General features: G+C 47.8%; 1 protein-coding gene across 4 annotated transcripts in view; it reads right to left on the reverse strand.

The window, feature by feature from the left end:
• The window catches only part of LOC144479658 (N-acetyllactosaminide beta-1,3-N-acetylglucosaminyltransferase 3-like), an 84748-nt gene that overhangs the window by 56484 nt on the left and 5320 nt on the right, over positions 1-22944 (reverse strand). Inside the window, exon 1 of one of the 4 annotated variants that reach the window (XM_078198655.1) lies at positions 3262-3415. The exons of 2 other annotated variants lie outside the window; for them this stretch is intronic. The gene's annotated coding sequence lies outside the window, so the exon portion shown is untranslated. Of the gene's footprint in view, positions 1-3214; positions 3416-22944 lie in introns of those variants that run through there. One more of the 4 variants, XM_078198653.1, reaches the window with a different exon arrangement.

Below are 22944 nucleotides of genomic sequence, written 5' to 3' on the forward strand. Positions count from 1 at the left end.
CCGAACAGGCATCGGAGTGTGACGACTGGGGGATTTTCACAGTAACTTCATTTCAGTGTTAATGTAAGCCTTACTTGTGACTAATAAATAAACAAAAAAAAAACAATGGTCCTTATTTTACCATTTGGATTCTAGCGCTGGGCGGACTTGAAACTGGGAGTGTTTCAGATCCGACTTTTAGACCTGTTCTCAGGCACTCAGCAAAAATATATTCCGGTGATAAAGAAGGACTGTAAGAAAAAGGATAACCGGACGTGGATAACGAAGGAAATAAAGGAGAGTATTAAAATAAAATCAGATGCGTACAGAGTGGCCAAAAATAGTGGAGAATTAGTGGATTGGGAATGCTTTAAAGAAAAACAAAGAACGACTAAGAAAGCGATTAAGAAAGGAAAGATAGATTATGAAACTAAACTAGCTCAAAATATAAAAAATGATAGTAAAAGTTTTTACAAGTATATAAAAAGGAATAGAGTGGCTAGAGTGAATGTTGGACCCTTGGAAGATGAGAGGGGGGATTTAATAATGGAAAACGAGGAAATGGCTGAGACTTTAAATAAGTTCTTTGTGTCGGTCTTCACGGTGGAAGACACAAATAGTTTGCCGAATATTAGAGGTCGAGAGTTGGTGGGAGGGGAGGTCCTTAATACAATTACTGTTACTAAGGAGGTGGTGCTTGGTAGACTAATAGGGCTGAAGGTAGACAAGTCCCCGGGCCCGGATGGAATGCATCCCAGGGTACTGAAAGAAATGGCTGAGGTAATAGCAGATGCGTTAGTAGTAATTTATCAAAATTCGCTGGACTCTGGGGTAGTGCCGGCTGACTGGAAAACAGCTACTGTTACACCGCTGTTTAAAAAAGGAAGTAGACAAAAGGCGGGTAACTACAGGCCGGTTAGCTTAACGTCCGTAGTTGGGAAGATGCTAGAGTCCATTATTAAAGAGGAAATAACAGAGCACCTGAATAAGAATGGTTCGATCAAGCAGACACAGCATGGATTCATGAAGGGAAAGTCGAGTTTGACGAATCTACTGGACTTTTATGAAGATGTCACTAGTGCGGTTGACAGAGGGGAACCGGTGGATGTGGTGTTTTTAGATTTCCAGAAGGCGTTCGATAAGGTGCCTCACAAAAGGTTGCTGCAGAAGATTGGCGTACACGGAGTTAGGGGTAAGGTGTTGGCGTGGATTGGGGATTGGCTATCTAACAGGAAGCAGAGAGTTGGGATAAATGGGTGCTTTTCTGGTTGGCAGTTAGTGACCAGTGGCGTGCCGCAGGGATCGGTGCTGGGGCCTCAATTGTTTACCATTTACATAGATGATCTGGAGGAGGGGACTGAATCTAGGGTATTCAAGTTTGCTGATGGCATGAAGGTGAGTGGGAAAGCGAATTGCGTGGAGGATGCAGAAAGTCTGCAGAGAGATTTGGATAAGCTGAGCGAGTGGGTGAGGATCTGGCAGATGGAATATAACGTTAGCAAATGTGAGGTTATCCACTTTGGAAGAAATAATAGTAAATTGGAATATTATTTAAATGGAGAAAAATTACATCGTGCGACTGTGCAGAGGGACCTGGGGGTCCTTGTGCACGAATCGCAAAAACTCAGTCTGCAGGTGCAGCAGGTGATCAAGAAGGCAAATGGAATGTTGGCCTTTATCGCGAGGGGGATAGAATATAAAAGCAGGGAGGTCTTGCTGCAACTGTACAAGGCACTGGTGAGGCCGCAACTGGAGTACTGTGTGCAGTTTTGGTCCCCTTATTTGCGAAAGGATATATTGGCCTTGGAGGGAGTGCAGAGAAGGTTCATCAGGTTGATACCGGAGATGAGGGGTATAGCTTATGAGGAGAGATTAAACAGATTGGGTCTGTACTCGTTGGAGTTTAGAAGGATGAGGGGTGATCTTATAGAGACATATAAGATAATGAAGGGGCTGGATAGGGTAGAGGTGGAGAGATTCTTTCCACTTAGAAGGGAAACCAGAACTAGAGGGCACAGCCTCAAAATAAGGGGGGGCCGGTTCAGAACAGAGTTGAGGGGGAACTTCTTCTCTCAGAGGGTAGTGAATCTCTGGAATTCTCTGCCCATTGAAGTGGTGGAGGCTTCCTCGTTGAATATGTTTAAATCACGTGTAGATAGTTTTCTGATCGATAAGAGAATTAGGGGATATGGGGAGCAGGCGGGTAAGTGGAACTGATTCGCTTCAGATCAGCCATGATCTTGTTGAATGGCGGGGCAGGCTCGAAGGGCCAGATGGCCTACTCCTGCTCCTATTTCTTATGTTCTTATGTTCTTACATCGCTCCCGGGCCGGATAATGCCTCCCCCCCCACCCCCCCCACCCCCCCCCCCCCCCCGGCCCCCACAGACATTGCCCCACCCCCCCAACATTACTGACCCCCTTATTCCCCCATTCCCCCCCCCACACAGACTGATCACAGGCCCCTCCCCCACTTCCCCCCTGTCGATCTCAGGCAGAATGGCAGCGGACACCCCCCCCCCCTCCCCTTCACTGACCACAGGCAGAGTGGCAGCGGGAGCCCCTTAGCCCCGCCCCACTGTTCTCAGGCTGAGTGGTAGTGGATTTAAATGCATTTAAATGGCAGCCGCACCCGTTTCGGGCACGGTCCTGATCGTGGCCATTTACAGGCCTTGGTAAAGTGGGAACCGACGTGGAGGCGGGCACGGATCGCGGTACTCATCTCACGCCCGACTTTACCAAGTTTTCGCGCTCGAAAAAGGGTGCAAGTTGATGGTAAAATCGGACCCAATGTTTCTCTTCTTTATGCTTCTTCCCTTCTGTTAGTTTTAATTAAGTTTTTTTTATTGAATCTGGCACATAGTTTTTCACTTATTACATTCTCCTTTCTCCTATGGTCTCTGTGCAGAGGTGTTCAAGATGCCTCCTGAGGAATAAGGAGTGATCCACATGTTTGAATACAATAGACTTTTCAGTTGCTAAAAATATGGCTCCAGAAATAGGGATCCACTATTTTAGTGCCATCATCAAAAGCCCTGCCGTTTGCCTGTCGCAAGATAATTACCAATGAGACAAACCATTCAGCCCATCTTTGAGGGACCTCAACATTCCTCCAGTCATTTGATTTCGGGGCTTTTGTCACCTTTCCTTTATCCAATGTTAAATCCACACCTACTCAGCAAAGCCTAATTCCCTGACACCAGGCCTACAGCTGAAAGCTACATCCTGCTACTCACCCCCACGATTCAAAGCTGATTAGGAGAGATGTGCTTTTTTTTTTCACCTTTCTCCGGTTTAAGAGCCTTGTGCCCCTTGTCTATGAATTCACCTCCCACCGATCGCCTCACTCCCAAGCGAACGAGCTCCAGCTTCCTCCCATTTACCTCCAGGACTGAGGCACCAGATCAGTTTCAAGATTGCTGGCTGCCTCGCTGTCTGGATATTTTCTCTCTTGTTTCTTGGCGACCAGAGCCAGTAACATTATTCAAAGGGTGCAGTTAATGGACTGTACCATTCTGCTGTTTACATTCTGCTCTGTTATTCTGTTAGCTTTGTTAATTGCTGACTAACTTTGGTTTGTAATATTTATCACTCTGGCAGCTCAGCTCTCTGCTTCCTTGTATTGGCTTTTTATACTCTCCTGGACTGAAGCATTTTATTTCCCCGCGTTCTGTTTGACCCGCACAGATCATGTCCATCAAATTCATGTTGCAGTTTGGTATTGAAATGTTGCTACTGTCTGCTGGGTTTAGTAAAGAGCTGAAGGAAATCAGCATTAGTAGAGAAATGGTCTTGGGGAAAATTGATGGGATTGAAGGTGGGTAAATCTCCAGGTCCTGATAATCTTAGAATCATAGAAAACCTACAGTGCAGCAGGAGGCCATTTGGCCCATCGAGTCTGCACCGACAACAATCCCACCCCAGGCCCTAAGCCCACAACTGCACACATTTACCCCGCTAATCCCTCTAACCTATGCATCCCGGGACACTATGGGCAATTTAGCATGGCCAATCAACCTAATCCGCACATCTTTGGACTGTGCACAGGGAGAACGTGCAAACTCCACACGGACAGTGACCCAAGCCAGGAATCGAACCCGGGTCCCTGGCACTGTGAGGCAGCACTGTGCCACCATGCAACCATCCCAGAGTATTTAAGGAAATGGCCCTGGAAATAGTAGATCCATTGGTGGTTATTTTCCAAAATTCTTTGGACTCTGGACTGGTTCCTGCAGATTGGGGGGTAGCTAATGTAAGCCCGCTATTCAAAAAGGGAGGTAGAGAGAAAACCGGGAACTATAGCCCAGTGAGCCTAACGTCGGTACTGGGGAAGTTGCTGGAGTCCATTATCAAGGGTTTCATAACTCAGCATTTGGAAGGCAGTGGTATAACCAGACAAAGTCAGCATGGATTTACAAAAGGGAAATCATGCTTGATGAATCTATTGGAATTTTTTGAGGATGTAACTAGTAGAGTTGGCTGAAGAGAACCAGTGGATGTTGTTTATTTAGACTTTCAGAGTTTTTAAAATTTTAAAGTTTATTTATTAGTGTCACAAGTAGGCTTACGTTAACACTGCAATGAAGTTACTGTGAAAATCCCCTAGTCGCCACATTCCGGCACCAGTTCAGGTACACTGAGGGAGAATTTAGCACGGCCAATGCACCTAACCAGCACGTCTTTCAGACTGTGGGAGGAAACCGGAGCACCCGGAGGAAACCCACATAGACACAGGGAGAACTTTGCACAGACAGTGACCCGAGGCTAGAATCGAACCCGGGTCCCTATGCTGTGAGGCAGCAGTGCTAACTACTGTGCCACACCCTCAACAGGGTCTCACATAACATACTACTTTGTAAAGTTAAAGCACATGGGATTGCAGGTAATGTCTTGAGATGGATAGAAAGCTGGTTAACGGATAGGAAGTAGAGAGTTGGCATAAATGGGTCTTTTTCTGCTTGGCAGTCAGTGACTAGTGGGTTCCGCAGGGATCTGTACGAGGACCACAACTGTTCACATTATATATTAATGATTTGGAAGAGGGAACTGAATGGATTATCTCCAGATTTGCAGATGATACAAAGTTGGGTGGGAGGGTGAGCTGTGAGGAGGATGCAGAGATGCTTCAGCGTGATTTGGACAGGCTGAGTGTGTGGGCATCTGCGTGGTAGATGCAGTATAATGTGGACAAATGTGAGGTTATCCACCTCAATAGCAATAATAGGAAGACAGATTATTACTTGAATGGAGGGAAATTGAGAGAGGTGGATACTCAATGAGACCTTGGAGACCTCGTGCATCAGTTGCTGAAAGTAAGTGTGCAGGTACAGCAGGCAGTAAAGAAGGCAAATGGTATGTTGGCCTTCATAGCGAGAGGATTTGAGTATAGGGATAGGGATGTTTTGCTGCAATTCTACAGGGCGTTGGTGAGGCCACACCTGGAGCATTGTGTGCAGTTTTGGTGTCCTTATCTGAGGAAGGATGTCCTTGCTATAGCGGGAATACAGCGAAGGTTTACCAGGCTGATTCCTGGGATGGCAGGTCTGTCATTTGAGGAGAGGCTAAGTCAGTTAGGATTATATTCACTGGAGTTTAGAAGAGAGAGAGGGGATCTCATAGAAACTTATAAAATTCTAACAGGGTTAGACAGGGTAGATTCAGAAAGAATGTTCCCAATGGTGGGGGAGTCCCGAACTAGGGTTCATTGTTTGAGAATAAGGGGGTAAACCTTTTAGAACTGAGGTGAGGAGAAATTTCTTCACCCAGAGGGTGGTGAATGTGTGGAATTCACTACCACAGAAAGTAGTTGAGGCCAAAATGCTGTGTGATTTCAAGAAGAAATTAGATACAGCTCTTGGGGCTAAAGGGATCAAGGGATATGGGAGGAAGGGGGGGATCAGGATATTGAATTTGATGATCATCCATGATCAAGATGAATGGTGGAACAAACTCAAAGGGCCGAATGGCCTCCTCCTGCTTCTAGTTTCTATGTTTCTGATTCTGAGTCACCTACGTAATTAAAATCACAATTTGCATTTATATAGCACCTTTAACGTGATACAAATGTCCCAAAGTGCCTCATGGAGGGGCATAATCTTACAGAAACTAACACCAAGAAAGGTGGGCAAACATTTGGTCAAAGAAGCTGGTTCGAAGGATTGTTTTCAAGGAGGGGAGAGAGTTAGAGAGAGAGAGAGTTAGAAAGAGAGAGAGTTAGAGTTAGAGAGAGAGTGAGAGAGTTAGAGAGGGAGAGAGAGTTAAAGAGAGCGAGAGTTAGAAAGAGAGAGAGTTAGAGTTAGAGAGAGAGTGAGAGAGTTAGAGAGAGTTAGAGAGAGTTAGAGAGTTGGAGAGAGAGTTAGAGAGAGAAAGTTAGAGAGAGAAGGTTAGAGAGAGGAAGTTACAGAGAGAGAGTTAGAGAGAGCAAGAGAAAGTTAGAGCTGGAGAGAAAGAGTTAGAGTTAGAGAGAGTAAGAGAAAGTTAGAGAGACAAAGTTAGAGAGAATTCGAAAGAAAAAGAGCTTTAGGGAGAGAATTCCAAAGCTTAGGATCCCGGCAGGTGAAAGCATTGCCCCCAATGGTCGAGCGACGAACATGGATATTGCGCAAGAGGTCAGAGTTTACAGGAGCACAGAGATCTCAGGGGATTGTGGGGTTGGAGAAGGTAACAGAAATGGGGATGGGTGGTTTGGGGGGAGTCGGGTGGGGGGGCAGGTGAGGGGGGAGAGTGGTGCGCCATGAAGGGGATGGAGCACAGTTGTGCTAACCTGAACACACATGTCTGATGTCACTTAGCGCACCTGGCTGATGTGTTGCCAGGATACCAACATTGGATGACTTACGTCCTGGCACCATCTGTGCCATCATCCCTGAATCCTGATAAAGCTGGCAATAGGATTATCTAAAGAGCCTGGCCACTCATTGAAGCAAAGTCAAATTCCTGAAAGTTTATCCTTTGGAGATTGTCTGCAGTATATTTGGAGATTTGATGGAAACTGCTGACACATTCTCACAGGGATGGCAGTGTGACCTGTCCATATAAAAGCAGCAACAGGTATAGGACATCAATGGCAGCACCTGCCCACTGCCAGGTTGGAGCTGAACAGCCCCATGCGCTGCCCGCTGCCAGGTTGGAGCTGAACAGCCCCATGCTCCTTGTTTGGGAATGCAGGCTGTGTGCAAGGCTAGCATCTCAGATCTAGGTGGCACGGTGGCACAGTGGGTTAGCACTGCTGCCTCACAGCGCCAGGGACCCGGGTTCAATACTGGCCTCAGGTTACTGTCTGTGTAGAGTTTGCTCCAGTTTCCTTCCACACTTCAAAGATGTGCGGGTTAGGTTGATTGGCCGTGCTAAATTGCCCCTCAGTGTCAGGGGATTAGCAGGGTAAATATGTGGGGTTATGGGAATGGGGTCTGGGTGGGATTGTGGTCAGTGCAGGCTCGATGGGCCGAATGGCCTCCTTCTGCACGGTAGGGATTCTATGATTCCTCAGTACTGTATTGGCAGCATTGACTGTGAATGCTTGGGTAAGAGTGGTGGTGTGTGTGGAGTTTGTTCTTACAACCACTGACTCAGAGATAAGGGAACTCATGCACAGGTCAATATATCTTAACTGTATTTAGCAAGTTTGGCTTTTAGTTAGAAGATGGAAGAGTGGGAGTGGGGCAGAATAAGTAAGACAGGAAGATGACAATAAAGTGGTTTGTAATCTCAGCCTGTTTATAGCCAAGAGTTTCCGAGAACATCAGATCTCAATCCCCAATCATCTTCAAACAGCCATGGTTGGGGGATCAGGGTTGGGGTTTTGTCACGTTTAGCCCCAGTCTCCTTGGGTTAGGAGAAGGAAAGAAATCAACATCCTTGGGTTGCCATTGACTAGAGACTAACTGGACTAAACATGCAAATACCAGAGCAGGTCAAAGGCTAGGAATCCTGCAACGAGTAACTCACCTCTCAATTCTCCAAAGCCTGTCCACCATTTAGACACAAGTGGAGTGTGATGGAACACGCTCCACTTGCCCGGATGGGTGCGGCTCCAATAACACTCAAGAAGCTCAGCACTATCCAGGATAAAGCAGCCCGCTTGATTGCTACCCTTTGCAAAACATTCAATTCCTCCACCAACAACGTACAGTAGCAGCCGTGTGTACCATCTACAAGATGCACTGCTAGAAATCACCAAGGATCCTTAGGCAGCACCTTCCAAACCCACAACCACTACCATCTAGAAGGATAAGCGCAGCAGATACCTGGGAACACCATCACCTGGAAGTTCCCCTCCAAGCCACTCACCATCCTGACTAGGAAGTATAACAGCTGTTCCTTCACTGTCACTGGGTCAAAATCCTGGAACTCCCTCCCTAACAGCACTGTGGGATAGGTCTAGTGTCCCTCTTTAGAACCTCTGCCCTCAGTACATATATAGAGACAACACAGGAATGAACAGAAATATAAAAAATGTACAAGAAGGACGGGTCACAACTAAATTGGAAGGGCAAGAATATCCTGGCTGGAAGTTTTGCTAGTGCAGTTCGGGTGGGTTTAAACTAATATGGCAGGGGGGTGGGGATCAAAAAATTTTGTCTACAAGTGTAGAGGCTGGGGACGAGCTTGGGGCCAGGACAAGGCTGGCAAAGAAGAAGAGCACTCTGGGGGAGGATGACCTCACTGGGCCTGGAGGTCTGGAGTGCATCTATGTCAATGCAAGGAGTGTAGCAGGTAAGACAGACGAACTTAGGGCCTTAATGCTTACGAGGAATTTGGATGTGGTTGCGGTGACAAAGACTTGCTTGAAAGAGGGACAGGACTGGCAACTGAATATTCCGGGATACAAGTGTTTTTGGCGAGACAGAGGAGGGGCCAAAAGAGGTGGGGGAGTAGCAGTATTAGTTGGAGAGCATATTACAGCGGTGCAGAGGGAGGACAATTCAGAGGGGTCGTGTAACGAGTCACTGTGGGTGGAGCTCAGAAACAGGAAGGGTGCAGTCACGATGTTGGGGGTATACTACAGGCCCCCCAACAGCCCAAGGGAAGTGGAAGAACGGATATGTCAGGAGATAATGGATAGGTGCAGAAAAAATAGGGTTGTTGTAGTGGGAGACGTCAATTTCCCTGGTATAGACTGGAAATCACGTAGGGCTGGGAGTCTGAATGGGGAGGAATTTGTAAAATGCGTACAGGAAGGTTCTTTGGAACAATACGTAGATAGCCCGACTAGAGAGGGGGCTATACTGGACATAATACTGAGGAATGAGCTCGGTCAGGTCTTCAAAGTTTCGGTAGGGGAACATGTGGCAAATAGTGACCACGATTCTGTTAGCTTTAGGATAGTGATGGAAAAGGATGAGTGGTGTCCCAAGGGTAAGGTGTTGGATTGGGGGAAGGCTAACTTTAGTGGGATTAGGCAGAAATTGGGAGAGGCTGTTTGAGGGTAAATCCACATCTGGCATGTGGGAGTCTTTTAAGGAACTGCAGGATAGGGCTGCAGGATAGGCATGTGCCTGTAAAAAAGGATAGGAAGGGTAGGATTCGAGAACCGTGGATAACCAGGGAAATTGAGGGATTGGTCAAAAAGAAAAGAGAGGTGTACGTTAGGTCCAGGCAGCTAAAAACGGAGGGAGCTCTGGAGGAATACAAAGAAAGTAGGAAAGAACTCAAACGAGGAATTAAAAGGGCAAAAGGGGGTCACGAAATGTCCTTGGCAGACAGGATTAAGGAGAATCCCAAGGCATTTTATTCATACGCTAGGAACAAAAGGGTTGTCAGGGAAAAAACCAGACCTCTCAGGGACAAAAGTGGGGAATTATGCTTAGAGCCCAAAGAAGTAGGGGAGATCCTAAATGAATACTTTGCATTGGTATTCACAAAGGAGAGGGATGTGTTGACTGGGAGTGTCTCGGAGGGGAGTGTTGACCCGTTAGAGAAAATCTCCATTACAAGGGAGGAAGTGTTAGGAATTTTAGGGAATATAAAGACTGACAAATCCCCAGGGCCTGATGGCATCTATCCAAGGCTGCTCAGGGAGATGAGAGATGAAATCGCTGGGCCTCTGACGCAAATCTTTGTCTCATCACTGGACACAGGTGAGGTCCCAGAGGATTGGAGGATAGCTAATGTGGTCCTGTTATTTAAGAAGGGTAGGAAGGATAACCTGGAAAATTATAGGCCGGTGAGCTTGGCGTCTGTGATAGGGAAGTTGTTGGAGAGGATTCTTAGAAATAGGATGTATGCGCATTTAGAAAGGAATAAACTCATTAACGATAGTCAGCATGGTTTTGTGAGAGGGAGGTCATGCCTCACTAACCTGGTGGAGTTTTTTGAAGAAGTGACTAGAATGGTCGACGAGGGAAGGGCCGTGGATGTTGTCTATATGGACTTTAGTAAAGCGTTTGACAAAGTCCCTCATGGTAGGTTGGTGCAAAAGGTTGGGTCTCATGGGATAAAGGGGGAGGGGCTAGATGGGTGGAGAACTGGCTTGGTCACAGAAGACAGAGGGTGGTAGTGGAAGGGTCTTTTTCTGGCTGGATGCCTGTGATTGGTGGTGTTCCGCAGGGCTCTGTATTGGGAGCTCTGCTGTTTGTGATTTATATAAACGATCTGGAAGAAGGTGTAACTGGGGTGATCAGTAAGTTTGCGGACGACACGAAAATGGCTGGACTTGCAGATAGTGAGGAATATTGTCGAGGCTACAGAAGGATATAGATAGGCTGGAAATTTGGGCAAAGAAATGGCAGATGGAGTTCAATCCAGATAAATGCAAAGTGATGCATTTTGGTAGAACTAACGTAGGGGGGAGCTATACGATAAATGGCAGAACCATAAAGGGTGCAGATATGCAGAGGGACCTGGGTGTGCAAGTCCACAGATCCTTGAAGGTGGCAGCACAGGTGGAGAAGGTAGTGAAGAAGGCATATGGCATGCTTGCCTTTATAGGACGGGGCATAGAGTATAAAAGTTGGGGTCTGATGTTGCGGTTGTATAGAACGTTGGTTTGGCCGCATTTGGAATACTGCGCCCAGTTCTGGTCGCCACACTACCAGAAGGACGTGGAGCATTTAGAGAGAGTGCAGAGGAGGTTTACCAGGATGTTCCCTGGTATGGAAGGGCTTAGTTATGAGGAGAGATTGGGTAAACTGGGGTTGTTCTCACTGGAAAGACGGAGGATGACCTAATAGAGGTGTATGAAATTATGAAAGGCATAGATAGGGTGAACAGTGGGAAGCTTTTTCCCAGGTCGGTGGTGACGTTCACGAGGGGTCATAGGTTCAAGGTGAGGGGGGGAGGTTTAACACGGATACCAGAAGGACGTATTTTACACAGAGGGTGGTGGGGGCCTGGAATGCGCTGCCGGGCAAGGTGGTGGAGGCGGACACACTGGGAACGTTTAAGACTTATCTAGATAGCCACATGAATGGAGTGAGAATGGAGGGATACAAAAGAATGGTCTAGTTTGGACCAGGGAGCGGCACGGGCTTGGAGGGCCGAAGGGCCTGTTCCTGTGCTGTATTGTTCTTTGTTCTTTGTTTGTTCTATCGGTGTGCCCATGGTAGCGCACACACATGCGCATAAATGTGTGCACACATCTGGATACTCAGAGTGTGCGCGCACACACACACACCCGAGTTGCCCTTCAGAAGATGATGGTGAGCTGCCTTCTTGAACTGCTGCAGTCTATATGGTGTAGGTACATCTGAGGGAGTGCCACACTGGCGTTTGTTCCTCTTGATAAAATGTTTAACCTGGTGCCCTGTGTTGCTTGTGTGGATATAAACCATACAATGGTCGTACATCAAGGAGAGTGGGACAGTTCCCCTGACTCATATTTCAGCATCATAGAATCACAGAAACCCTACAGCGCAGAAAGAGGCCATTTGGCCCATCGAGTCTGTACCGACCACAATCCCACCCAGGCCCTACCCCCACATCCCTACATATTTACCCGCTAATCCCTCTAACCTACGCATCTCAGGACGCTAAGGGGCAATTTTAGCACGGCCAATCAACCTAACTCGCACACCTTTGGACTGTGGGAGGAAACCGGAGCACCCGGAGGAAACCCACGCAGACACGAGGAGAATGTGCAAACTCCACACAGACAGTGACCCAAGCCGGGAATCGAACCCAGGTCCCTGGAACTGTGAAGCAGTTGTGCTAACCACTGTGCCACTTCCTGTTCCTCTGGGAGCGGACCTGCGGGGTGGAGACTGTGAGCGGTGAGAGAGAGAGCGCGGACTGTGAGTAAATTCTGGGGTTTTTTTTTGTCTAATTTTCGGGAGGTTTTTTGTAATTAACGGAAACCGGAAGGCCGCATCGCGAAGCCTGCCGGTAGCTGTAGTTTTTTTTTTTCTCTCGGGCCCCTAGCCCTATAAATTGGTGCAGAGGAGATACCCGATCCTCGACACTGGTAGAGGATCCCACCCTTCCATCCTCCTCTAACCTAATTATAAGTGTGGGGAAGTTTTTTGTTTTCTTTTTTTCTTGCTGGTAATGGCTTCAGGGATGGCAGTTCAGGCAGTATGCTGCATCTCCTGTGGGATGTATGTGGTGAGGAAATCCAGTAGTGTTTCAGGAGATTTTAGTTGTAAGAAGTGCATTAGATTGCAGCTTCTGGAGGAGCGTGTAAAGGAGATGGAGGGGGAGTTAGAGGTACTCCGCATAATTCGGGAGGCGGAGGTGGAAGTTGATAGGAGTTATAGAGAAATAGTAACTCCTAGAAATGAGGCTTGGGTCAATGCCAGGAGGAGGGGTAAGAAGCAATCGGGAAGACAATCCCCTGGGGCGGTTCCCCTCCATAATAGGTTTTCGGTGCTGGAGGCTACAGTTGAGGAGGAATCAACTGAGCATAGAGAGCAGATCTCTGGGGGTGAGCCGAGTGAGAAAGCTCAGGTGGTTAGGGGCTGTAAAAGACTGGGCCTTGTGATTGGGGACTCCACAATTAAGGGGACAGATAGGAGGGTCGGAACTAAAGGTAGGGACTCAGGGTTGGTGTGTTGCCTACCAGGGGCTGGGGTCCGGGATGTGTCTGACAGGGTATTCAGGACTCTTAGGGGGGAGGGAGATAAACCACAAGTTATTGTACATGTGGGGACACACGACATAGGGAGGATAGGGGAAGGGGATATTAGGCAGGGATTTATGGAGTTGGGGTGGAAACTAAAGGCCAAGACTGACAGAGTGGTTATCTCTGGACTCTTGCCTGTACCACGGGATAGTTTAGAGAGGAATAGGGAGAGGGAAGGTTTGAATTCATGGCTGAGGGGATGGTGCAGGAGGGAGGGGTTCAGGTACTTAAGCAATTGGGGCTCGTACTGGGGAAGGTGTGACCTCTATGAGAAGGATGGTCTACACCTTAATCAGAAGGGGACCAATATCCTGGGGGGTAAATTTGCTAAGGCCATGCAGGGAGGTTTAAACTGATTCGGGGGGGGGGAGGGATCCTGAGTAGTGGGGCTGAAAGTGAGGGATGCATGGATGGGGACTGCAATGCACGGCATTGCAGAGGTGGGGTGGAGCAGGGTTTGAAATGTGTATACTTCAATGCCAGGAGTATTCGCAATAAAGTGGGTGAACTTGCAGCGTGGATCAGTACCTGGGACTTCGATGTTGTGGCTATTTCAGAGACATGGATAGAGCAGGGGCAGGAATGGATGCTGCAGGTCCCGGGGTTCAAATGTTTTAGTCGAAGTAGGGAAGGAGGTAGAAGAGGGGGAGGGGTAGCATTATTGGTCAGAGATTGTATCACAGTGTCAGAGAGGAGGTTTGATGAGGACTTATCTGTTGAGGTAGTATGGGCGGAGATTAGAAATAGGAGAGGAGAGGTCACCCTGTTGGGAGTCTTTTATAGACCTCCTAAAAGTTCTAGAGAGGTTGAGGAAAGGATTGCGGAGTCAATCCTGCTTAGGAGTGAAAGTAATAGGGCAATTGTTATGGGGGATTTTAACTTGACTAATATTGACTGGAATTGTTATAGCTCTAGCTCGTTAGAGGGGTCAGTTTTTGTTCAAAGCGTGCAGGAAGGTTTTTTGACTCAGTATGTAGACAGGCCAACTAGAGGTGAGGCTATATTGGATCTGGTGCTGGGAAATGAGCCAGACCAGGTGCTAGACTTGGAAGTTGGTGTGCATTTTGGTGATAGTGACCACAATTCGGTTACGTTCACCTTAGTGATGGAAAGGGATAGGCATGAACCTCGGGCCAGTGGTTTTAGCTGGGGGAAGGGTAATTATGAGGCTATTAGGAGAGAATTAGGAAACATAGGTTGGACTAGGAGATTACAGGGACTGGGAACGTCCGACATGTGGAGTTTTTTCAAGGAGCAGCTACTGCGAGTCTGTGATAGGTATGTCCCTGTCAGGCAAGGAGGAATTGGTAGGGCTAGGGAACCGTGGTGCACCAAAAAAGTTTCTTTGTTGGTTAAAAAGAAAAAGGAGGCTTATGTTCGGATGAGACGTGAGCACTCGGGTAGTGCACTAGAAAGCTTTAGATTGGCTAAGAGGGAGTTGAAGAGCGAGCTTAGAAGGGCTAAAAGGGGACATGAGAAGACTTTGGCGGATAGGGTTAAAGAGAATCCTAAGGCGTTCTATAGGTATGTCAAGAACAGAAGGTTGGTTAGGGCAAGTTTAGGGCCAGTTATAGATGGCAGAGGGAAGTTATGTGTGGAACCGGAGGAGATTGGTGAAGCATTGAACCAATATTTCTCTTCGGTGTTCACGCAAGGGGACATGAATATAGCTGAGGAGGACACTGGGTTGCAGGGGAGTAGAATAGACAGTATTACAGTTGATAAGGAGGATGTGCAGGATATTCTGGAGGGTCTGAAAATAGATAAATCCCCTGGTCCGGATGGGATTTATCCAAGGATTCTCTGGGAGGCAAGAGAAGTGATTGCAGAGCCTCTGGCTCTGATCTTCAGGTCGTCGTTGGCCTCTGGTATAGTACCAGAAGATTGGAGGTTAGCGAATGTTGTCCCATTGTTTAAGAAGGGGAACAGAGACTTCCCCGGGAATTATAGACCGGTGAGTCTCACTTCTGTTGTCGGCAAGATGTTGGAAAAAATTATAAGGGATAGGATTTATAGTTATTTGGAGAGTAATGAATTGATAGGTGATAGTCAGCATGGTTTTGTGGCAGGTAGGTCGTGCCTTACTAACCTTATTGAGTTTTTTGAGAAAGTGACCAAGGAGGTGGATGGGGGCAAGGCAGTGGACGTGGTATATATGGATTTTAGTAAGGCGTTTGATAAGGTTCACCATGGTAGGCTTCTGCAGAAAATGCAGATGTATGGGATTGGGGGTGATCTAGGAAATTGGATCAGGAATTGGCTAGCGGATAGGAAACAGAGGGTGGTGGTTGATAGTAAATATTCATCATGGAGTGCGGTTACAAGTGGTGTACCTCAGGGATCTGTTTTGGGGCCACTGCTGTTTGTAATATTTATTAATGATCTGGATGAGGGTATAGTTGGGTGGATTAGCAAATTTGCTGATGACACCAAAGTCGGTGGTGTGGTTGACAGTGAGGAAGGGTGTCGTAGTTTGCAGGAAGACTTAGACAGGTTGCAAAGTTGGGCCGAGAGGTGGCGGATGGAGTTTAATGCGGAGAAGTGTGAGGTAATTCACTTTGGTAGGAATAACAGATGTGTTGAGTATAGGGCTAACGGGAGGACTTTGAATAGTGTGGAGGAGCAGAGGGATCTAGGTGTATGTGTGCATAGATCCCTGAAAGTTGGGAATCAAGTAGATAAGGTTGTTAAGAAGGCATATGGTGTCTTGGCGTTTATTGGTAGGGGGATTGAATTTAGGAGTCGTAGCGTTATGTTGCAACTGTACACAACTCTGGTGCGGCCGCACTTGGAGTACTGTGTGCAGTTCTGGTCCCCACATTACAGGAAGGATGTGGAGGCTTTGGAGAGGGTGCAGAGGAGGTTTACCAGGATGTTGCCTGGTATGGAGGGGAGATCCTATGAGGAGAGGCTGAGGGATTTGGGATTGTTTTCGCTGGAAAGGCGGCGGCTAAGAGGGGATCTTATTGAAACATATAAGATGATTAGAGGTTTAGATAGGGTGGATAGTGATAGCCTTTTTCCTCTGATGGAGAAATCCAGCACGAGAGGGCATGGCTTTAAATTGAGGGGGGGTAGTTATAGAACCGATGTCAGGGGTAGGTTCTTTACCCAGAGGGTGGTGAGGGATTGGAATGCCCTGCCAGCATCAGTTGTAAATGCGCCTAGTTTGGGGGCGTTTAAGAGATCCGTAGATAGGTTCATGGACGAAAAGAAATTGGTTTAGGTTGGAGGGTCACAGTTTTTTTTTATCTGGTCGGTGCAACATCGTGGGCCGAAGGGCCTGTTCCGCGCTGTAATGTTCTATGTTCTATGTTCTGGTCGTTAGCGTGTTGCTGTTTGCGGAATTTTCAATAATAAATTAACAACCACAAAGCACTGTGAGACAGCTTCTGGTTATCGAAAGCGCGATGTAAATGTCACTGTTTTTTCCCCATTAACCACATGCTTCTCGAATCAGCCTCACATGTTTACTTCCTGAAGAGTTGTTTCAACTTACACCCCACCCACACATTGTGTGGTGGCTTCAAATAAACTGCTTGACTCCCGTCTTCCCGTTCCGAGCATGATGACCGAGTTTCAGAATCAGAATTCCGCCAAACATTTGGAGAGCTCGGCTCAAACGCAGAAGCTTAAAAGCTTCCGCCAAAGGTGCCTTCAGCGAAAATACTCTTAGCTTTCTGGATCATTTGATTCTGGTTTCTCCAAGAATTTATTTTCATTACCTCCCCCTCAAAATGGAGGCCGGCAGATGAAGGAAAAGTTATGGGGAAGAAACAGGATTAGGCTATTGAGTTGGACGATCAGCCATGATCGTAATGAATGGCGCAGCAGGCTCGAAGGGCCTCCTCCTGCTCCTATCTTCTATGTTTCTATGAAAGTGAAAGATTCACACGGACAGAAAAACGTGACATTTAAATAAAGTGAGGAACCAGAAAACAAGGGAGAGAGTTAACCTAACAGGAGAACAAGTTAATATTGTACTTTCAAACAAGGAAACCTTGCATTTGCATAGCACCTTTCACAACCGCAAGACATCCCAAAGCATTTTACACAAAAGACATTCAGTCTGTCAAGCCATAGAGTGGTTGAACCATCCATTGTTGTAATGGAGGAAGTTTGGCAACCAATCTGCACACAGCAAGCTCCCACAACCAGTAATCACCAATAGATCATCCATTTTAGTGACGTAGGTTGCTGCAGGGGAGGTGATGTCCTAGTCTTATTACCGCTAGACTATTAATCAGAAACTCAGCTTATGTTCTGGGGACCCGGGTTCGAATCCCACCACGGCAGATGGTGGAATTTGAATTCAATAAAAAATATCTGGAATTAAGAATCTACTGATGACCATGAAACCATTGCCAATTGTTGGAAAAACCCATCTGGTTCACTAATGATATTTAGGGAAGGAAATCTGCCGACCTTACCCCGTCTGGCCTACATGTGACTCCAGAGCCACAGCAATGCCATTGACTCTCAACTGCCCTCCAAGGACAATTAGAGATGAGCCATAAATGCTGGCCCAGCCAGCGATGCCCATGTCCCACGGATGAATTTAAAAAAAGGACATTGGAGAGATGTTTGCCGGAATTTTACCGCCTCACCAGCCCGAGGCTCGTAAAATCCCTCCCAAGGCCAACGGAGAATGCCCGCCTCGCCCATCTCCGGTTCTGGGGCGTGCGATGTGGTAAATTTCCAGTCATTCTCTCTTTCCACCCAAAACGATACTTAAACATTTTGGCCAGAATTCTCCAACCTCGTTCGCCCCGTCACCACTGAAGGCAAGAACAGAGAATTTGGCGCTCAGCCAAATCTTCATTCACTGCAGCGGGACCAGAGAATAGCAGCCACGGGCAAGGCCGGAGAATCCTGGAGAGCGTGGGGATCTTTAACATCTACATGAGAGGGCAGAGAGGGGGCCTCACCTTAACATCCAATCTGAAAGATTTTGAGGTTAGTGTCTTTGAGTGAAGTTCCTTTGCAGCTTTCTCTCGACCTTTTCCCCAGTCCACACCCTCTGCTCTTAGGGGGAACTGGTAAATGTGAGGGGGGGTTTTCCTGACACAGTCTGTCACCGGGATATTTCCCAGCAGCCCTGACACTGTTGCCCAGCGAGCAGAGGCGGAAAGCCAGTCGGAATGATGAATGGCCCAATCATGGGTAACTTGCCTGGACTGATGCCATTCTGCCTCTGGAGGAAATGCCAAATCCCCTCAGCAATGCAGAACGTCTGCCAACAGCACCAAGATGGCACCTCGGTGTTTTCCCCAAAGTCTTTGAGGCCTGAGGCTCCAGGGCATGAAGAGGAGGCCACGAGAGCAAGTGATACCTTCGCAGCCCCAACTGGAGCAGCTTCTCCTCCATTCATAGAATCATAGAATCCCTACAGTGCAGGAGGAGACCATTCGGCCCATTGAGTCTGCACCGACAACAATCCCCCCTAGCTCCGTAACCCCACGTGTTTACCCTGCTAGTTCCCCTGACACTAAGGGACAATTTAGCACGGCCAATCCACCTAACCCGCACATCTTTGGACTGTGGGAGGAAACCAGAGCACCCGGAGGAAACCCACGCAGACATGGGGAGAATGTGCAAACTCCACACAGATAGTCCTCCGAGGCCAGAATTGAACCCGGGTCCCTGGCGCTGTGAGGCAGCAATGCTAACCACTGTGCCGCCGTGCCGCCAAATTCTCCCGGCCTGATCCCCTCCTGCGTGCTAGAAAATTATTTGACACTTCAGCATGGGGGCAGTGGCACACACTCCTTGCTACCTCAGCAGCAGACATTGTGCTGGTGTTGGGGAAACCCCATTAACCACCATTAATTGGTCATCACCCCCACCCGCCAACTCACGGTCGCCTCCCCCTGGCAATAGTGCGGGAGAAATCTATCCTCCCTCCCGCGTGTGCTGGCCTCACTCTGGGACCTCCACCTGCATATAACGAATCTCACCCTGGTTACCACTCCACCATCATACTCTCTTCAAGCCCATCCCCTCATGCCCAATCGCTCCCACTTTCAGGAACCAACCCATTCCACCATGCCCTCTCACCGAGTCTTCATCCCAAATGTTCCACTCATTGTGTTCCTTTTCAATGTTTCACAATGTTTAAATAAAAGATTTGGGTGGGAGCTCGTCAGTATTGTATTAGCCTCGTGATGCAGCACTAAGGACAAAGGCCTTTTGAAAAAAAGGGATGCAATCTGTGTTTGAAAGGCAGGAGTGTTATGTTGCAGTTACACAAAGCTGGTCAACAAAAAGGATGCAAAGGCAAACAGTAAAAGGAGTGCAGCTGACGATGCTCTGGGACTCTTAACTGCCTCTCTGAAATGGCCCAGCAAGCCACGCAGCTCAGGGGCAGTTAGAGATGGGCAATAAATGCTGGCCTGGCCAGCGACACCCACGTCCCATGAAAGAATAAGGAAAATCAAATCATTGTCCAGGCATGTGATTTAGAAGCTAAACTCCGCGAGTGAACAGTTTGGAAGGATACAAGATGCTGAGTATCTGCTCAGGTTGTGTGTGTGTGCGTGCGTGTGAGAGAGGCTGCTGGCTACGCACTCTGCTGTAGTTACTGTCTGTACTTTAATACGTTTCCTCCAAGTGACAAAATGTGAACAAATTGCTGGGTGAGTTAACGATTAAATTATTTAACAATTTAAATCTGCATCTACCATGCAGATGCCCACACACTCAGCCTGTCCAAATCACAGTACACTCAGGAGCTGGAACCCAGTGCCCCTGCTCCCGCCATCCTGGCTGATATCAATCTTCCTTCAGTGTGGACTGAGTGGGGGAATAATTAATTTAATTTAACAATTAAATTATTTAACAATTTAAGCAGTCAAATTTCTTTAGGGAATTTCTATTTATTCACTATGGGGTAGGGGCATTGATGGCAAGGCCAGATTTATTGCCCATCCCTGATTACTCTTGATAAGGTGCCGGTGAGATGCCTTCCAGAACCATCACAGTCCGTGTGGTGTGACTCGATTGGGTTGGTCCTATCGTTGGGATGTCAGATACCAGGCTCCCGGAGTGGGGCCTTCCTATCTCAGGCCAGATGCGCCAGAGGAGGGCAGGAGAAATGCTTCAAGGAAATGCTGAAAGGCGACACCAAGAAATGCAACATTGACATCAACTCCTGGGAGACAGTCGCCTTGGACCCAACCAGATGGGGCAGAGTCCGTGAGGACAATCCTGGTGTTTTAGAAACATAGAAACTAGAAGCAGGAGGAGGCCCTTCGAGCCTGCTCTGCCATTCATTTTGATTATGGCTGATCATCAAATTCAATATCCTGATCCCCCCTTCCTCCCATTTCCCTTGATCCCTTTAGCCCCAAGAGCTATATCTAATTTCTTCTTGAAATCACACAATGTTTTGGCCTCAACTACTTTCTGTGGGAGTGAATTCCACACATTCACCACTCTCTGGGTGAAGAAATTTCTCCTCACCTCAGTTCTAAAAGATTTACCCCTTATCCTCAAACTATGACCCCTAGTTCTGAACTCCCCCATCATTGGAATATTCTTTCTGAATCTACCCTGTCTAACTCTGTTAGAATTTTATAAGTTTCTATGAGGTCCCCTCTCACTCTTCTAAACTCCAATGAATATAATCCTAACCGACTTAGTCTCTCCTCATATGACAGACCTGCCATCCCAGGAATCAGCCTGGTCAACCTTCGCTGAACTCTCTCTATAGCAAGGACATCCTTCCTCAGATGAGGACACCAAAACTGCACACAATACTCCAGGTGTGGCCTCACCAATGCCCTATACAATTGCAGCAAGACATCCCTATCCCTACACTCCAATCCTCTCGCTATGAAGTCCAACATACCATTTGCCTTCTTTACTGCCTGCTGTACCTGCGCGCTTACTTTCAGCGACTGACGCACGAGGACTTCAAGGTCTCGTTGAGTATCCACAAATCTCAATTTACACCCATTCAAGTATCAATCTGTCTTCCAATTATTGCTACCAAAGTGGATAACCTCACATTTATCCACATTACACTGCATCTACCATGCAGATGCCCACACACTCCACCTGTCCAAATCACACTACACTCAGGAGCTGGAACCCAGTGCCCCTGCTACTGCCATCCTGGCTGATATCAAGCTTCCTTCAATGTGGACTGAGTGGGGGAATGGGTGAGAGTGGGACCTGGGACCTTGCAGTTCCACACAACTCAGCTCCCCACAGCTTCAACCAGCGAAGGCCGTGTGTGACCAGAGCCAAGAGAGACAAAAGGGACAAATTGACCTTGTTTCAGAAGTGAAGGACTGATCACTCCAGTAGGGGCAGCGAGCGAGTCTGCTGGGGCAGCAATTAATTTGGCCTGTCCATAGGGCGGAATATTTTCCTCAGGGACCCACAGGAGCCAGGACTCAAAGGCAAGGTGGCACAATGCTAAGCACTGCTGCCTCACAGCGCCAGGGACCCGGGTTCAATTCCAGCCTCAGCTCACTGTCTGTGTGGAGTTTGCACGTTCTCCCCGTGTCTGCGTGGGTTTCCCCCCGAGTGCTCCTGTTTCCTCTCAGTCCAAAGATGTGCGGATTAGGTTGATTGGCCGTGCTAAATTGACCCATAGTGTGAGGGGGATTTGCAAGGTAAATATGTGGGGTTATGGGGAGGAGGAACTGGGTGGGATTGTGGTCGGTGTAGACTTGATGGGCCAAATGGCCTCCTTCTGAACTGTAGGGATTCTATGAAAGGCTAACAAGTATCTCAACGCCATTTATTGGCCTTAGATTCATTACCGTTGATCCCTGGTGCCTAATAAATATCTATCAGTCCCAGTTTTGAAAATTTCAACTGACTCCCAAACTCAGCAGTATTTTGGGATTTGCTGGCGGGGCGGGGCAGTGGTAGATTTTAAACATCCTTTGTGTGAAGAAGTGCAACCTGACATTAACTGTCTGGGACTGCGACAGTTGGGACTCGCCCATCTTGACCTCACAGTGCTCTTTGACACGGAGAACCACAGTCTTCAGGGAATCTCCAGGAAACAACGAGCAATGGAAAGCCGACCTATCGGCTGACTGTCGCTAACAATGGTTTCCATTCCGTTAATGTCGAGCTGGGTTCTGCAGAGGAAGGAGTTTAACTGCTCCTGTCAGCCTGGGCCTCAGATTGTTTCTGAGTCACGTCCAACACCGTTCTATTCAGTGGCGGGAAGCTAGAGGAAATGATAGTTCTGGCTGCGACATTGAGATAACTGCCTTCAATCCGGGTGCTGTCTCACAGATTTGCGGGACTCACCAGGGTCAAGAACACAAAAATTTAAGTTTAAAGTTTATTTATTAGTGTCACAAGTCGGCTTACATTAACACTGCAATGAAGTTACTGTGAAAATCCCCAAGTCGCCACACTCCGGCGCCTGTTCGGGTACACTGAGGGAGAATTTAGCACGGCCAATTCACCTAACCAGCGCGTCTTTCAGGCTGTGGGAGGAAACCGGAGCACCCGGAGGAAACCCAGGCAGACATGGGGAGAACGTGCAGACTCCATACAGACAGTGACCCAAGCCGGGAATCGAACCCAGGTCCCTGGCAGTGTGAGGCAACAGTGCTAACCACTGTGTCACCGTGCCGCAAGAGTAGACCATTCGGCCCATCGAGCCTCCTCCACCATTTAATACGATCATTGTTGATGTTGGGCTTCAAATCTACTTTTCCAGCCACTCCCCATCTCCCTTCATTCCCCAAAAGACCTAAAATCTGTCTGACCCAGCCTTTAATATGTTCAATGATGGAGCGTCCACAACCCTCTGGGGTGGAGAATTCCAAAGATTCACAACCCTTTAGAGCGAAGACATTTCTCCCCATCCCAGTCCTAAATGATCATCCTCTTATCCTGTGCCCCCATGTAATAGATTCCCCACCCCGTTCAAACAAT

This window comes from Mustelus asterias, chromosome 26 (genome assembly GCF_964213995.1).
Source record: "Mustelus asterias chromosome 26, sMusAst1.hap1.1, whole genome shotgun sequence".
Lineage (NCBI taxonomy): Eukaryota > Metazoa > Chordata > Chondrichthyes > Carcharhiniformes > Triakidae > Mustelus > Mustelus asterias.